Below are 14,903 nucleotides of genomic sequence, written 5' to 3'. Positions count from 1 at the left end.
ACGCGCCTTAACCGGGCCAGCCAAAATGTAAGGGCAGTAAATTTTATAAGAGCAACAGACAAGTGAGAAAACCGGCCGCTCGTGCTCCACTTGTCTCTACCTCAGTCCACACGCGCGAGCAAACCCCGCACCCTTCTCCCTCCACACTCTTCCCCTCCAAAATCCGACATCAAATTGTGCGAGAGAAACGTAGCAAAATCGAAAGGGGGAAAAAAGAGCTAAACCCAAATCGACCAAACCCAGCCCCGGAACACCCGCCTCCGCCGCCGCCGCCATCGCCGGCGGCCACTGCAAGCGCGGCGCGGTGTCCGAAACCTTCTCCTGTGCTGCGAACCCCATCCACCGCCGTTCCCCAGGCCGCGACGGCGGCTAGGGTTTGGGAGCGCTCGCCCGCGACCGGCTGCCCCGTCTCGGACCTCGACCTCGACCTCCGTCCTTGCCGCGCCGGCTAGGGTTTGGGAGCGCTCCTCGGCGTGGCCCGTCCGTCTGCTCCCACGGCGCCGCCCCATCCTCACCATCCTCTCCGACCTCGGCGCCCCCTCCACCAGATCCGGCGCTCGGCCGCCCTCCACCTGGACGACGATAAGGAGCAGCAGGCGGCGGCTGGTGGGTCATTCGACGCGGTGGTGGAGGAGCTGCCGCCGCCGCCGGCGGCATCTACGGCGAGGACGGTGAAGGATGTCAACCCTCACGAGTTCGTCAAGGCCTACTCCGCCCTCCTCAAGCGCTCTGGCAAGGTAACAGTGCCCGACTCACCCCGTTTCCCATCTGATTCGACGCTGCAACAAATGGTCGCGCATCGCTGCAGTCAGCGGAGACGAGCTTGTGCGATTGCATGGGATTGCCGTTGCCCGAGCAGTTAGTAGCTATACTGTGATTACATGGATCCATCGCGCGTGCTACTACTTTGGTTATACTAGTGAACTGCTCACATTTGATTGGTAGGTTGGAGCGTGATTTGCTCACATAACTACTAATCGTGATCTGTTGGGCATAAGCAATGCCGTTCTTCTGGTTCTTAGGCCTCCGTGGTAGCTTTTCTTATTCGAGTCTAGATCACCTGTTCAGAAAAGCCTGTTTGTAAAGTGTTTTTTTAATGTATATATATGCATGGGTTTTAGGCAAATTTTAACTGTATATGCTGAAAATTCCCTGAGCACTCATCTATTTTAACTGTATATTTTGTTTTCTATTGATATCCGTCAAGACAGTTTGTGGTTAGCCTTGGGTGTGGCTCTGTTCAGAATGGAATGGCTGTTTCAGGATGATCTGTTCAGAATGGAATGGCTATTAGCCTTGGGTTTTACTCTGCTCTGTATTTTCTACTTGCTTCTAGCCTCTCGTCCTCCACCGCGCGCTTGATGGTCGACAGAATGCTGGAACAGTTCATCCTGTAGTAACCTGATTGATCAACTGACGAAATCCATTTACTAATCTTCTTGTTCAACAGAAGTCTATGGCTACAGCCTCTTCCTTGTGCATGCTTATTACTAGATGAAAAGCTCGTGTTACGTTATGCCACACTCCTCTCTTCTGAATTGGACATGCCTTCACATTCCAATCCTGCATATCCTTCTAGAGACCAGCTGTGAGCTTGGCACCGAACCTTTCTTTCATGTTCAATTCGAGTAGCATGACTGCTTTGATTAGCTGTTCTGTTTTTTCACAGTTTACTGACTAATTTGCCTTATTGGTTCTATGTTGCAGGCTAGAAAGGATCTTGTCCACTACTGGTGTATTTTGTTGAGACAGAAGGTCATGTTGATCTTTTGGATTTCCTTCCTGTTTGGTAAGGCCTATTTCCAAGTTATGAATTGGAATGGAACAATCAATTGGAGCATACAGATTTGTTTCTTGGTGGGAATGCAATTGCAGAAATATATAGATATATATCTGATTGCTTCCTGTAGATATTTGTTTTTACTACTTATACTCGCATGCTTGTATTATTTTGTGTGTTTGTTTATGAAATGCACCTGTAGTATATGCGATAACCGCCCCTACATACCTTTGCCTTACTTTAACATTGGGGGTCAAATGTTGTAGGCCCAACTGCTAGAAGAAAGGAGGCTTCGCGAGGAGATGGAAGCGAGGGTGGTGGAAGAGCGGGAGGCCCAACGACAGAGGATAGAGGAGCTGGTGGGGTTCGTGTCCACTCTTGGCGCCGCTATGGGGCGGACCATGCCAGCTAGCCTAGTCTTGCCACTTCCTCAAGCAGCTACTCCTGTGAGTACCAATATATTACTTATTATGTTCCAACCTGACATAGGGCACACTAGAAAAAATATGCAATCTCAAACATACAATATGGTGTTGGTGGTGACGGCGGTTGTTGTTGTGGTGTGGTGGTGGCAGTTGTGGTGTTCGGGTGGTGGTGGTGTTGGTGGCGGTGTATTGATATGCATGTTCTTGACGGTCATCGTGCCGTTTGTTTTCTTGCAGGGTTTGGAAACCTCTCCGTGCAGGGGAGGTTCTGCCGAAATTTTTTATTGACGGTATCCTTTTCATTTTTTCAGCATCAATCGGGCGTGGCATCGAATCAAATTGGAGGGTCGCCGGCTTCACAGATTGGAGCGTCGCCAGCACCACAGCTTGAGCCGAATCAAGTGGAAGGGTCGCCGGCTTCACAGATTGGAGCGTTGCCGGCACCACAGCTTGAGCCGAATCAAGTGGAAGGGTCGCCTGGAGCATCAAACCACGGGCCTCTTCACCCTTGACAATCGTCGTGATCAGCTTGTTGTGAACTTTGTTAAGAAATTTGGTTGTGCACTTATGAACTTGTGAACTTGTGGCACATTTGGACTTTTGGTATGAACATGTGATATATGTGAACATGTGGTTCTTATTTATGATTCATGTGATACATTTGTGGTGTTTGAATATGATTTATATTTGTGTCGCAAATGGAATAATCAAAAAAAAAAAATTCAGCTTCTGGTTACTTTGCCTAGTGTCAGGGGTCTGACACTAGGCAAAGGGGCCACACGTGGCACACCTGAGACCAGGCTTTGCCTAGTGTCAGGAAACTGACACTAGGCAAAGTAGGCAGTTTGCCTAGTGCCGGAGGCCTGCCACTAGGCAAAGCTTCACATATTTGCCTAGTGCCGGACGCCTGGCACTAGGCAAACCTTGCATACTTTGCCGAGTGTCAGACCTCCGACACTAGGCAAAACGTCCGTTACGATTTCCACCGTCAGTGGAATATTTTTGCCGAGTGGTGTCCTTGACACTAGGCAAACACTTTGCCGAGTGTCCGAGGTTTGACACTCGGCAAAGTGCTCTTTGCCTAGTCCGCCTCTGCCGACCCTTGTTTGCCTAGTGTGACACTAGGCAAACTGTTTGCCTAGTGTTTCTGGGCCTTTGCCTAGTGCCTGCGGCACTAGGCAAATCGCGCGATTCCAGTAGTGTATGTTCATTTTTGTCCCTTCAACTCTTGCCTTTGTCCAATTTTAACCCTCAATTATAAAAACCGTCTAACTTTGGCACATCAAATATCAAAACCGTTTAATTTTGACCCTAGAGCCATATGAAAACCACTCAAAACTGTCTCAGGGGTCAAAATTGAATGGTTTTGATAGTTGAGGTGCCAAAGTTAGACAAATGAAATAGTTGAGGGACCAAAATGGACTTAATCAAGTACTTTAGTCTTTTTAGATACCTATGAAAAAATGTATAGATTTAAATTTGCTCATTAATAAATATTTATATGTATCAAAATATTTACCTACACTTTCTCATAAACGGTTTAAACTTTGGTACCAATTTTTTTTCTAGAAATATAATCTATCTCATCAAGACCTAAAACTTTAATTTGGGTTATTTCACCATCCAAGTTTGTTTGAACAATTCAAAAAAAATTGAATTTTAAAATATAGAAACTTCAGACAGAATTTTAGGACCGCAAGTGATTTCAAATGAAACAGTCATCAACTATACAAAGTATCGAGATTGTTAGTTTCTTCATCCGAGTTTGTTCGAAAAATTAAAAAAAATTGAATTTAAAATATGAGAACTTTTCAAACATATAGATTAATTTTCTCTGTCGGTTGTTGCACGCATGTTAGAATTGAATTATACAAGCAAATAAATGATTCAATATGGCTTCATGATATAATAGTGCATTACTACAAACAATTGTCTTCTTAGGATAGTTGGTTCCAAGGTGGAGAAAAGGACATTTCATATATATTAGTTCCAATGCGGTGTCAAATGACGTGGTATCACCAAAAGCGCATACATAATTCATAGCTTAAACATGTAGATCAAATTAGCTAGCTTCCACATCATCCTCCTTGTATGTTTGTGTGGCATTCAGAAGCATTTCTAATTGCGTATTCTTCAAGTATTCCAATGGTATTTTTGAGAATCATTAGATGGCAAATACTCCTTGCGGTCACAGACCAAATAAACTTGGCCAGGCTTTATTCTAGGTTTTCGAATTTGGCCATGTGACTCCTGCCAAATGCTAATGGTACGCCTGCGAAGTTGCCCAGTTCATGCTCTGCCCATCACTTTTCAACACCTGCGATTCACTTTGGGTGTGTGTAGTTCACTTTGCCCGCGTAGTGTGCGTGGACATTTGGGTTCTTCGGATTGCTTTTAGAATCCACTAAGGGCGTCTCAACAGCACTATGAGAACGACGACAGCGGACGTGGTGATGTCAGATGTTACCTACTAGCGATTTAGGGGCCTGTTAGGGACGCTCTGAGTGCGCGAACATTTGTGTTTTGCGGATCACTTTGGAAGCCTATAAAGCGCGTGCACATTTGCCATAATTTTTGTGTCGCTGTTAGAGTAAACTGTGCACCTTTTTGCGGGTCACTTCGGGTGCGCCAATAACCAAAACGACAGGGCCGGGGCAGCAGGCAGCTCCAGGCGCAGGCGTGTCCACGCCTCCGCGCGCGGACAACTAGCCTCCAGGCTCCAGTATGAAATAGTGAGGGGTAGGATTTATATTTGTTTCAACCGTAGTTTTTTCACAACATATGGCTCATATAACTTCTTTTCAAAGTTATAGTTCATAGCTCAACCAAACAGACTCGTAGCTTGGACTCGTACGATTCACTTTGGGTTATGCGGATTGTCACTTTGGGAGCCTACAAATAAAAAGTGTGTGGACAATTGGGTTCTGCGGATCACTTTGCAAGCCGATCACGTGCATGCGCGTTTGGATGCATTCTTCGGATGCAATTGGGAGCGCAAGTTGTGCACTTTTGAGTTTTTGAAGTACTTTTGCGGGTCACCTAGCTATATTCTCCGAAGTGCAGCTCCAGGCGCGCAGGCGTCCACGCCTCCGTGAGCGGGTCCCTGCTCCATGGTCGGACAACCAGCCTCCAGGCTCCAGTATAAAATGGTAGCAAGCCTTGTTCTGTTTTACCACACCTTCCAGCACACATCAAACCAGCCAGCCGCCCGGTTGGCGAGTAGTCTGCGTGAGAGGCGGCCCTGCAGCAATGGACGACCAGGGAGAGCTGCCTAATCACCCGGTGCAGCACATCGGCGACGCCGAGGTCGACGTTCATGCAGGTCACCGCGGCCACCACCTCCTCGACGCGGCGCGTTCACTCATGCTGCTAGGAGCAGTCGCCGCCGTCTCAGCCATGGGCGACCCCGACGCTGACGCTGCGCGTGTGTTCCTTGTCCTCGGTTTCGTCGCCTGCCTGCTCGGCGTGTGCCTCCTTTCTTTGGTGCCGGTGGCAGGTCGGTTCCCACAGGCTGGTGCGTTGGCCGGCGCTGTCATAGCCATCGTCAGCGCTGTTCTCGGGAATCTGTTCACCCCATGGAACTAGCTCCCATCCGTCTCGCGCGCATGCGCATGGAATTGGGTAGCGAGCAGCCGGGGATATTTATCTTTGCTTCCTACTTCCATACTAGTACCATGCATGGCTCTCCCACCCTAGCTATGTAACTATGTTCCGAAGCATGTATTGGTGTACTTTCTCCCTAAATGTTTGTCACCATGATTTGCGTGCCGATAACTTTAACTCAATTTATAGAAAATGCGTGCAACATTTCTATCTCCAAATAAATTTATTAAAAAACTAGATTCAAATATCCATCAAATGATACTAATTATGTATCATAAATATTAATATTTTTAATATATATTTAGTCAAAGTTGTTTCTCGAGAAACGAAAACGACAGATATTTAGGGACGGATGGAGTCACTACTGAAAAACTGGACTTTGCCGAGTGCCTGAGACTTTGCCGAGTGCTTTTTATCGGGGCACTCGGCAAATCAATATTTTGCCGAGTGCCGCACTCGGCAAAATAAAGCACTCGACAAAGGTGGATTTGCCGAGTGCCAGGCACTCGGTAAAGCCTGGCTCTCGGCAAAACTGGGCTTTGCCGAGTGCCGCGGCACTCGGCAAAGATCCCACTCGGCAAAAGGTGGCCGGCCCGTGACGGCGGCCACCTGCCGTCAGATTTTGCCGAGTGCCTAACGGCTGGCACTCGGCAATTTTTTTTTAATTTTTAAAAACTTATTTTGCCGAGTGCCAGCCCCAGGCACTCGGTAATTTTTTTTATTTTTAAAAACTTATTTTGCCGAGTGCCAGCCCCAGGCACTCGGCAAATTTTTTTTTTAAATCATATTTTGCCGAGTGCCTCCTGGGCCGGCACTCGGCAAAGCCCACTTTGCCGAGTGCCCCGCATGGCACTCGACAATTTTTTTTTTGATTTTGGGCCCAAATTTTTTTCGGGGGCCTTGTGATAGTATTTCAAACTCTATTTTAAAATTTGGGGCAATTTTGACTTTTTTTTGATATATTTCATTAGTTTATTTTGTTTCGTCGAATTTTTTGGGATATTTCAAATTTGAACTGCAGGTACATGGAATAATGGACTTTGGTCATCCAAAAATTGATACTCATGAGATTTAGGGTATGTTTAGGCCGTATCCAGGAACTCACATGAAATCTCGAGCATCTCGTTGACGTAACATGTCGAGGTACTTGTCGGAAATGTGATTTTAAATTATATAAAATGCAAACGAAGTTCGAAAATCATGAAACTTGTCGAGGCATCGTGTTATCGCATGTGGAGGCTGTGGTAAAAAATTGAGAAGGTTTTGGGCAAGTTGTGACGTCGGATGCCAAAAACCTAGACATCTCCACATGTGATCACTGTGAAGAAGATACAGAACCTTCGGATAGTGTTGCCCATTTGGACAATTTTAACAGTGATGATGAGACCTATGACCCCAATCATGAAGATTATTCCTAAACCATGTAATACTATGTTTTTTTATTAAATTTTGTTATGTTTATTCATTTTGAACTATTTGACATGTATGTACTAACGCTTGTTGTTCATTCTTTGTACATTGTAGGTGACAGAACAAAGATGGTGGGCAACCGTTCACCGAGGCAGGTGCTCTCGGTGTACCAGAGGCTACGCCCTCCTGATGGAGGCGAGGGGACGTCTTCGCCCCCAGCGGCGAGAGCAGGCCCGGGTCACCCCAGCACGCGGAGGGGGAGGGGGAGGGGGAGGGGCCGGGGTCGCCCCAGGAGGGACCCGCCTCCTCCCCCGGCTCTCGACCAGCCGGAGGACCCGTCTCCTACCCCGGAGGACCACGTGGCGGCCACGGGCACGACCACAGACACTCCGTCGGGGGACGAGGGGACTCAGCAGACGGAGGACAGTTCTGCTCAGTCGGCTCCCTACCTACGAGATCCCACAAGCCTTCCTCCGGTTCCGCTTCCTGACCGACGCCCACTGGTTCGTCCTGTGGGAAGAAGGTAAGTAACTATAGATGTTATCACTAGTACTTCATATGATATGTTGAAAATCAAAAGAGAAACTGATATTTTTTCTTAATCACTTATGCAGGGGCTGGCTAGTTCTGTCGGGTGCTCTTGACCCCCCACGCACCCCCGCTACCGTCCTAGGATGTCTGTGTAGGAAACACTTCCCCGGCCTTGTGGACTTGAAAGAGGGGAGGTGGGAGCCGGCCTGGTCGTGGGATAGGTACAAGCTCAGCTCGGATGACGAGCAGGACAACAAGCAGGAGCGGGTTTTGGCGGACTTTTGGGTAAGTGTCTCACAACATAGCTCAATACATCTCCTCCATTGGTTAAGTCTTTTATTGAAATAATGAATGGATACATCGTGTTTGTATGCAGAGGCACTTCAAGGCCGAACAAGGTCGAGAGACCCTGGCGGATCAGACGGCGCACAGAGCCTGTAAGAAGTACGTCGGCGACATGATTCACGAGGCGCGACTCCAGGCCCACGTCGACTACTACAGGTCCATCAAGAAAGAGCCTGAAAGCATCTAGGCCCCTAGTTGGATTTCGGTGATTAATGTCAATACAAGATTACTATGACTAACGTGTGTTTTGCAGAGGCAATTAAGTTAGGTCATGGTAATGGAGATCGATTGGGCAATCGAGGTTGTCATGCCCCTACGATGGAAATCGTTTCGGTTTTCAAAGGATGGACGACAAGGTTAAGGATAACTAGTTCTAAGTGTCGATTGAAGTTGGAGAGACACTTAGAGTAGTTTAGGACTTTGTTTTTCCTTTGGCCGTACTATGAAGGGGGGTATGAACGGGTAGCTTGACCTAGTTGAGTCTAGTGAGTTAGGTGTGGTGCACACTTGTTAAAACTAGCTCTAGGTAGCTCCTATGAATGCCTAAGATCCTTTGGAGCAAACTTCATTCACATATGTTCGGAAGTTGGAAGTGAATGGAGGGTCAAATACTGACCGGACGCTGGCTCCGGTGCGACCGGACGCTGGCCGCAGGGTCCGGTCAGTTCATTTGACCGAGAAGATCAAGTCTGGTGTGACCGGACGCTGGGAGGTCATGTGACCGGACGCTGAGGGCCAGCGTCCGGTCGACTCCAGTAAGGGTCCAGACTTGGAAAAGAGTGACCGGACGCGTCCGGTCAGTGTGACCGGACCCTGTGTATCCAGCGTCCGGTCGTTTACAGTAAGCATCCAAGAGCGACCGGACGCGTCCGGTCGGTACTGACCGGACCCTGACAGCGTCCGGTCATCACTTGAAAACTGGTTCGCGGGTTGAACTGACCGGAGCGTCCGGTCATCACGATCGGAGCGTCCGGTCATCCCGCAGAAGCTCATAACGGTTCATTTTTCAGGCTGGCTTATAAATAGAAGCTCCACTCGTGAGTGGAGGATCTTTTGCTCATTCCAACAGCTGAGAAACACGTTTGTGAGTGCCAAGAAGAGCAAGGTCCTAGTGAGGTGTTTGTGATTCGAGAATCCAAGAGAGTAGCCTCACTAGCAAATCAAGAGTAGCAAAGTGTGCATCCATCTTCTCATTAGGCTTCGCGTGGTCAAGTGAGAGTTCGTGCTTGTTACTCTTGGTGATCGCCATCACCTAGACGGCTTGGTGGTGATTGGGAGTTTGGTGTTCACCCGGCGGAGCTTGTGGGTGACCCAACTCAAGTTGTGAGCGGTTTTGGGTGATTCGCCGCGACGGAGTGTCGAAGAATCAACCCGTAGAGAGCACTTGATCCTTGCGCGGATCAAGGGGGAGCTACACCCTTGCGCGGGTGCTCCAACGAGGACTAGTGGGGAGTGGCGACTCTCCGATACCTCGGCAAAACATCGCCGCGTTCCTCTCTCTCTCTCTATTTACTTTGAGCATTTACTTTGAGCAATTCAATACTTGTTTTCATTTCCATAAGAATTGCTTGCTAGAGTAAGTTTGGAACTTAGGTTGAGAGGTTGTTGTGCATTAGTTTGATATAAACACTTTTCTAGGCACAAGGGGTTAATTGGGCTATCCGTAGGATTTGATTATTGCAAGAAAATTTAGAATTAGCCCAATTCATCCCCCTCTTGGGCATCTTGATCCTTTCAATTGGTATCAGAGCCTCGTGCTCACATTTTTAAGCTTAATCACTTAGAGCAAGATGTCTCACGGGGATGGTCCTCCTCCTATCTTTGAGGGAGATGATTTTCCATATTGGAAAATCCGCATGGAGGCTTACTTAGAAGCTCTAGATGTTGGAATTCTTAGAGCCGCCTCTCAAGGGTTCCCCGCACCTAGGAATGCCGCACAACTTCAAGGCGATGAAGTAAATTATGAAAAATGGAATGCAAAGGCTCGCAACACCATCTTTAGAGGCCTTTGCAAAGATGTGTTCAATCGTGTAAGGAACCACAAAGATGCTCATGCACTATGGTCGGATGTTTGTGCGCTCCATGAGGGAACCAAGAGTGAGCGTGAGGAACGCTATCATCTTGTGATTAAAAAGCTAAATTCTTTTGAGATGTTTCCCAAAGAAAATGCTAATGAGATGTATTCTCGATTAAATGTTCTTGTAGAGGAAGTCAATGGGCTTGGACTTACTCAAATGTCACCATCCGACGTTGTGAGAAAAATCTTGAGTGTCCTCCCCATTGACAAATATGGGCACATTGTGACCGTGCTACATCAAGGTGATCTTTCCGCCGCTACACCGACACAAATCTTGGGAAAGATCAATGCTCATGAGATGTACATGCACATCACACCACAAGATGGCTCATCCTCTACAAAGAAGAAAGAGAAAGACTTAGCATTCAAAGCTAGCCAAGACAAGGGCAAAGCAAGACTTGAGTATGAGAGCTCAAGTGATGAAGATGATGAAGAAAGCCTTGCCCTCATGGTGAAAAAGACCACCAAGATGCTAAAAAGGCTAAACAAGAGTGGCATCAAATTTGATGGCAAAAAGAAGAAGTTCTTCACTAGCTCAAGAAGAAAGCCAATCTCCGAGATGGATTGCTACAATTGTGGCGAACTTGGTCATCTAGCTCATCAATGCACAAAGCCCAAGAAAGACAAGTTCAAGAACAAGGGCAAGAAAGATGATTCAAGTAATGAAGATGAAAAGAAGAAGAACAAGCCATACAAGAAGAGAGATGGCAAAAAGAGGGAGTTCTACAAGAAGAAGAAGAGCGGCAAGGCCTATATTGTCGGTGATTGGCTCACGGACATTGATTCATCAAGTGGATCATCCGATGATGATAGTGACGATGAAAAGGTGGCCGCCATTGCTATTGATCTTGCATCTTCACCACCACCATCGCCATCATCCTCTACACACCTATGCCTTATGGCCAAAGGTGAACGCAAGGTAACTAAGAGTGATGATAGTAGTGATGATGAACATGCTAGTGATGATAGTGATAGCGATGATGATGACTCACCTACTTATGATGATCTTGTCAAAATACTAAGAAAATATACTAAGATCATTAGAAAGAGTAGAGCTACAAATGAAAAGCTTGATGCTAAAAATGATTCACTCTTAGCTAAGTGTGATACATTAGAAAAGGCTAATGATGAGCTCAAGGAAACAAATGATTCTATATCATCCAAACTCAAGGAGCTCAAATCTTCTAAGAAAGAGCTTAAAGATAAAAATGATAAACTTGAGTGGGTACACAATGAGCTTATCACTAGTCACAATAAGCTAAAAGATGAATATACAACTCTAAAGATCAATTATGATACCCTTATTATTGCACAAGAATTCTTACCAAATGAGCCACATGATGCTACTAACCATGTTGTTAAGATTGATATAGCTACCTCATGTGATGATTTAATTGATGAAAGCATTGAGCATGGATCTAGTAGCAAGGGCAAGCAAGTGGTTGAATACAATGACTATAATGAGTATGTCAAGCTCAAAAGTAACAATGAGAAGCTCATGAAAGATCTTGAAGAGATGAAAAGTCACAACACCATTGTGCTAGAAACTCTTGATCATGACAAAGAGGTGATCCTTGAGAATGAGAAATTAAAAGAAGAAATCAAGAAACTCAAGGAGGAGAAGAACAATGATATTCTCAAGGAAGAGAACAAGAAGCTCAAGATGGAGAAAGAGCATCTCAAAGTGGGATTGAGCAAGTTTGCTAGAGGCAAGCATCTCCAAAGTGAGCTACTCATGAATACCATCATGAAGATGGATAGAAGTGGCATTGGATATATGGCAAGTGTAGAGAAGAAGAAGGCTCAAGCTCAACACCAACAATCAAAGCCAAAGCCAAAGCCAAAGAGATGTTTTGAATGTGGACAAGAAGGCCATTTTGCTCATGAGTGTCAAACTCCACCACCACAACCCTTGCCCAAGCATGCTAGACCCTTTGCTTTCAATGCTCACTACATGCTTAGAAAAGATTCGAGTGGAAAGATGAAAGTCATGTTCTTAGGTCCCCCCAACAAGAGTAGGCCTAAGAAAATTTGGGTGGCTAAGTCTCTTGTTGAGAAGGTGAAGGGCCCTCAACAAGCTTGGATCCCTAAAGCTTGAATCTCTTGTGTGTAGGTGAACTACAAGACCGGTGGAAGTCATTGGGTTATTGATAGTGGTTGCACTCAACATATGACCGGTGATCCTCGTATGTTCACCTCACTAGATGAAGAGGTAGATGGTCAAGAGAAAATAACATTTGGAGATAATTCAAAGGGCAAGGTCAAAGGATTGGGCAAAGTGGCAATATCAAATGATCATTCCATCTCAAATGTGCTCTATGTTGCTTCATTGAATTTCAACTTGCTATCCATTGGTCAATTGTGTGATCTTGGCTTCCAATGCTTGTTCATCGAGAAGGAGGTGGTTGTATCTAAGGTAGATGACAATCAAGTGATATTCAATGGATTTAGATACAACAACTTATATCTAGTTGACTTCACCTCCGAAGATGCAAACTTGAAGACTTGTCTATTCACCAAAACAACACTTGGGTGGCTATGGCATAGAAGGCTTGCTCATGTTGGGATGAGCTCACTCAAGAAGCTTATGAAGAATAATTTGGTGAGAGGGTTGAAGGATGTGAAGTTTGAGAAGGACAAGCTTTGTAGTGCATGTCAAGCCGGCAAGCAAGTTGCAAACACTCATCCAACCAAAGCTTTCATGTCAACCACAAGAGTGCTAGAACTCCTACACATGGATTTATTCGGACCAACAACATACAAGAGTTTGGGAGGAAATCTCTATTGTCTTGTGATTGTGGATGACTATTCAAGATATACATGGGTGTTCTTCCTTCATGATAAATCCGAAGTTGCATCTTGTTTCAAGAAGTTTGCCAAGAGAGTACAAAATGAATTTGAAGTGAAGCTCAAGAAGATAAGAAGTGACAATGGCAAAGAGTTTGACAACACAAACATAGAAGCTTATTGTGATGAAGTTGGAATCAAACATGAAGTCTCCGCAACCTATACTCCTCAACAAAATGGTGTAGTTGAGAGGAAGAACCGGACTTTGATCACTCTTGCAAGGACAATGCTAGATGAGTACAACACCCCCGAAGCTCTATGGGCGGAAGCCATCAACACCGCATGTTATGCATCCAACCGCCTATTTCTTCAAAAGTTCCTTGTCAAGACACCATATGAGTTGCTCAATGGGAAGAAGCCGGACGTCTCCTTCTTTAGGGTGTTTGGTTGCAAGTGCTACATCTACAAGAAGCGGCAACACCTAGGGAAGTTTCAAAGGCGTTGTGATATAGGTTTTCTTGTTGGTTACTCATCGAAGTCCAAAGCATATAGAGTATTTAATCATGCCACCGGCTTGGTTGAAGAAACATATGATGTGGAATTTGATGAATCTAACGGCTCCCAAGGAGCACATGAGAATCTTGATGATGTAGGTGATGAACCATTGAGGGAGGCTATGAAGAATATTCCGGTGGGAGACATCAAGCCAAAAGATGATGAAGATGATATACAAGTTATTAACCAACCCTCTTCATCAAATGTACCATAAGATGGTGATAAAGTTGGGAGAGTAGAAAATGAAGATACTCACATCTCCCATGAGCAAATGGTGGTACAAGCACAAGATGTTGATGCTCCACAACCTCCTCCTCAAGTGGTCAATAGAAGAAATACACCTCTCCTACAAGATCATCCACAAGATTTCATCATAGGGAGTCCAACAAAGGGGGTGATGACTAGATCTCAAAAACTTACCTCATTTATTGCTCATCACTCTTTTGTCTCTTGCTATGAGCCTACCAAGGTAGAAGAAGCTCTAAAAGATTCGGATTGGATCAATGCCATGCATGAAGAGTTGAACAACTTCACTCGCAATGAAGTATGGAATCTTGAAGAGCGACCAAAAGGTGCAAGAGTGATTGGAACAAAGTGGGTGTTCCGCAACAAGCAAGATGATCAAGGTGTTGTTGTGAGGAACAAGGCAAGACTAGTGGCAAAGGGGTTCTCTCAAATTGAAGGTTTGGACTTTGGAGAAACCTTTGCACCGGTTGCAAGATTAGAAGCCATCCATATCCTTCTTGCATATGCATCACATCATGAAATGAAACTATATCAAATGGATGTGAAAAGTGCATTCTTAAATAGCTTTATTAATGAACTAGTCTATGTTGATCAACCTCCCGGGTTTGAAGACCCTAGATATCCTAATCATGTTTATAGGTTGTCCAAGGCACTATATGGGCTTAAGCAAGCCCCAAGAGCTTGGTATGAGCGCCTTCGGGATTTCCTTATTGAGAAGGGCTTCACCATTGGGAAGGTCGACACCACACTATTCACCAAGAAGCTTGATGGGCATATCTTCATTTGTCAAGTATATGTTGATGATATTATCTTTGGATCATCAAATGAAGACTCATGCAAAGAATTTGGTGAATTGATGTCTAAGGAGTTCGAGATGTCAATGATTGGTGAGCTTACATTCTTTCTTGGTTTTCAAGTCAAGCAAATGAAAGAAGGCATCTTCATCTCTCAAGAGAAATACACAAAAGACCTTCTCAAGAGATTCAAGATGGATGAATGTAAGCCAATCAAGACCCCAATGCCTACCAATGGACATCTCGACCTAGATGAGGGAGGTAACTCGGTTGATCAAACTCTCTACCGCTCTATGATTGGTAGCTTGTTATATTTAACCGCATCTAGGCCCGACATCATGTTTAGTGTG

General features: G+C 45.6%; 1 long non-coding RNA gene across 1 annotated transcript; it reads left to right on the top strand.

The window, feature by feature from the left end:
- Positions 1–206: 206 nt before the first annotated feature.
- LOC136529895 (uncharacterized) lies at positions 207–2,847 on the top strand. The gene is made up of 4 exons (XR_010777463.1): positions 207–737; positions 1,708–1,789; positions 2,047–2,226; positions 2,517–2,847. It is a non-coding gene; the product is annotated as an uncharacterized lncRNA (long non-coding RNA).
- Positions 2,848–14,903: the final 12,056 nt, after the last annotated feature.

The sequence above is a fragment of the Miscanthus floridulus genome, chromosome 19 (assembly GCF_019320115.1).
Source record: "Miscanthus floridulus cultivar M001 chromosome 19, ASM1932011v1, whole genome shotgun sequence".
NCBI classification, from domain to species: Eukaryota; Viridiplantae; Streptophyta; class Magnoliopsida; order Poales; family Poaceae; genus Miscanthus; species Miscanthus floridulus.
This window is presented reverse-complemented; position numbering and strand designations above follow the sequence as displayed.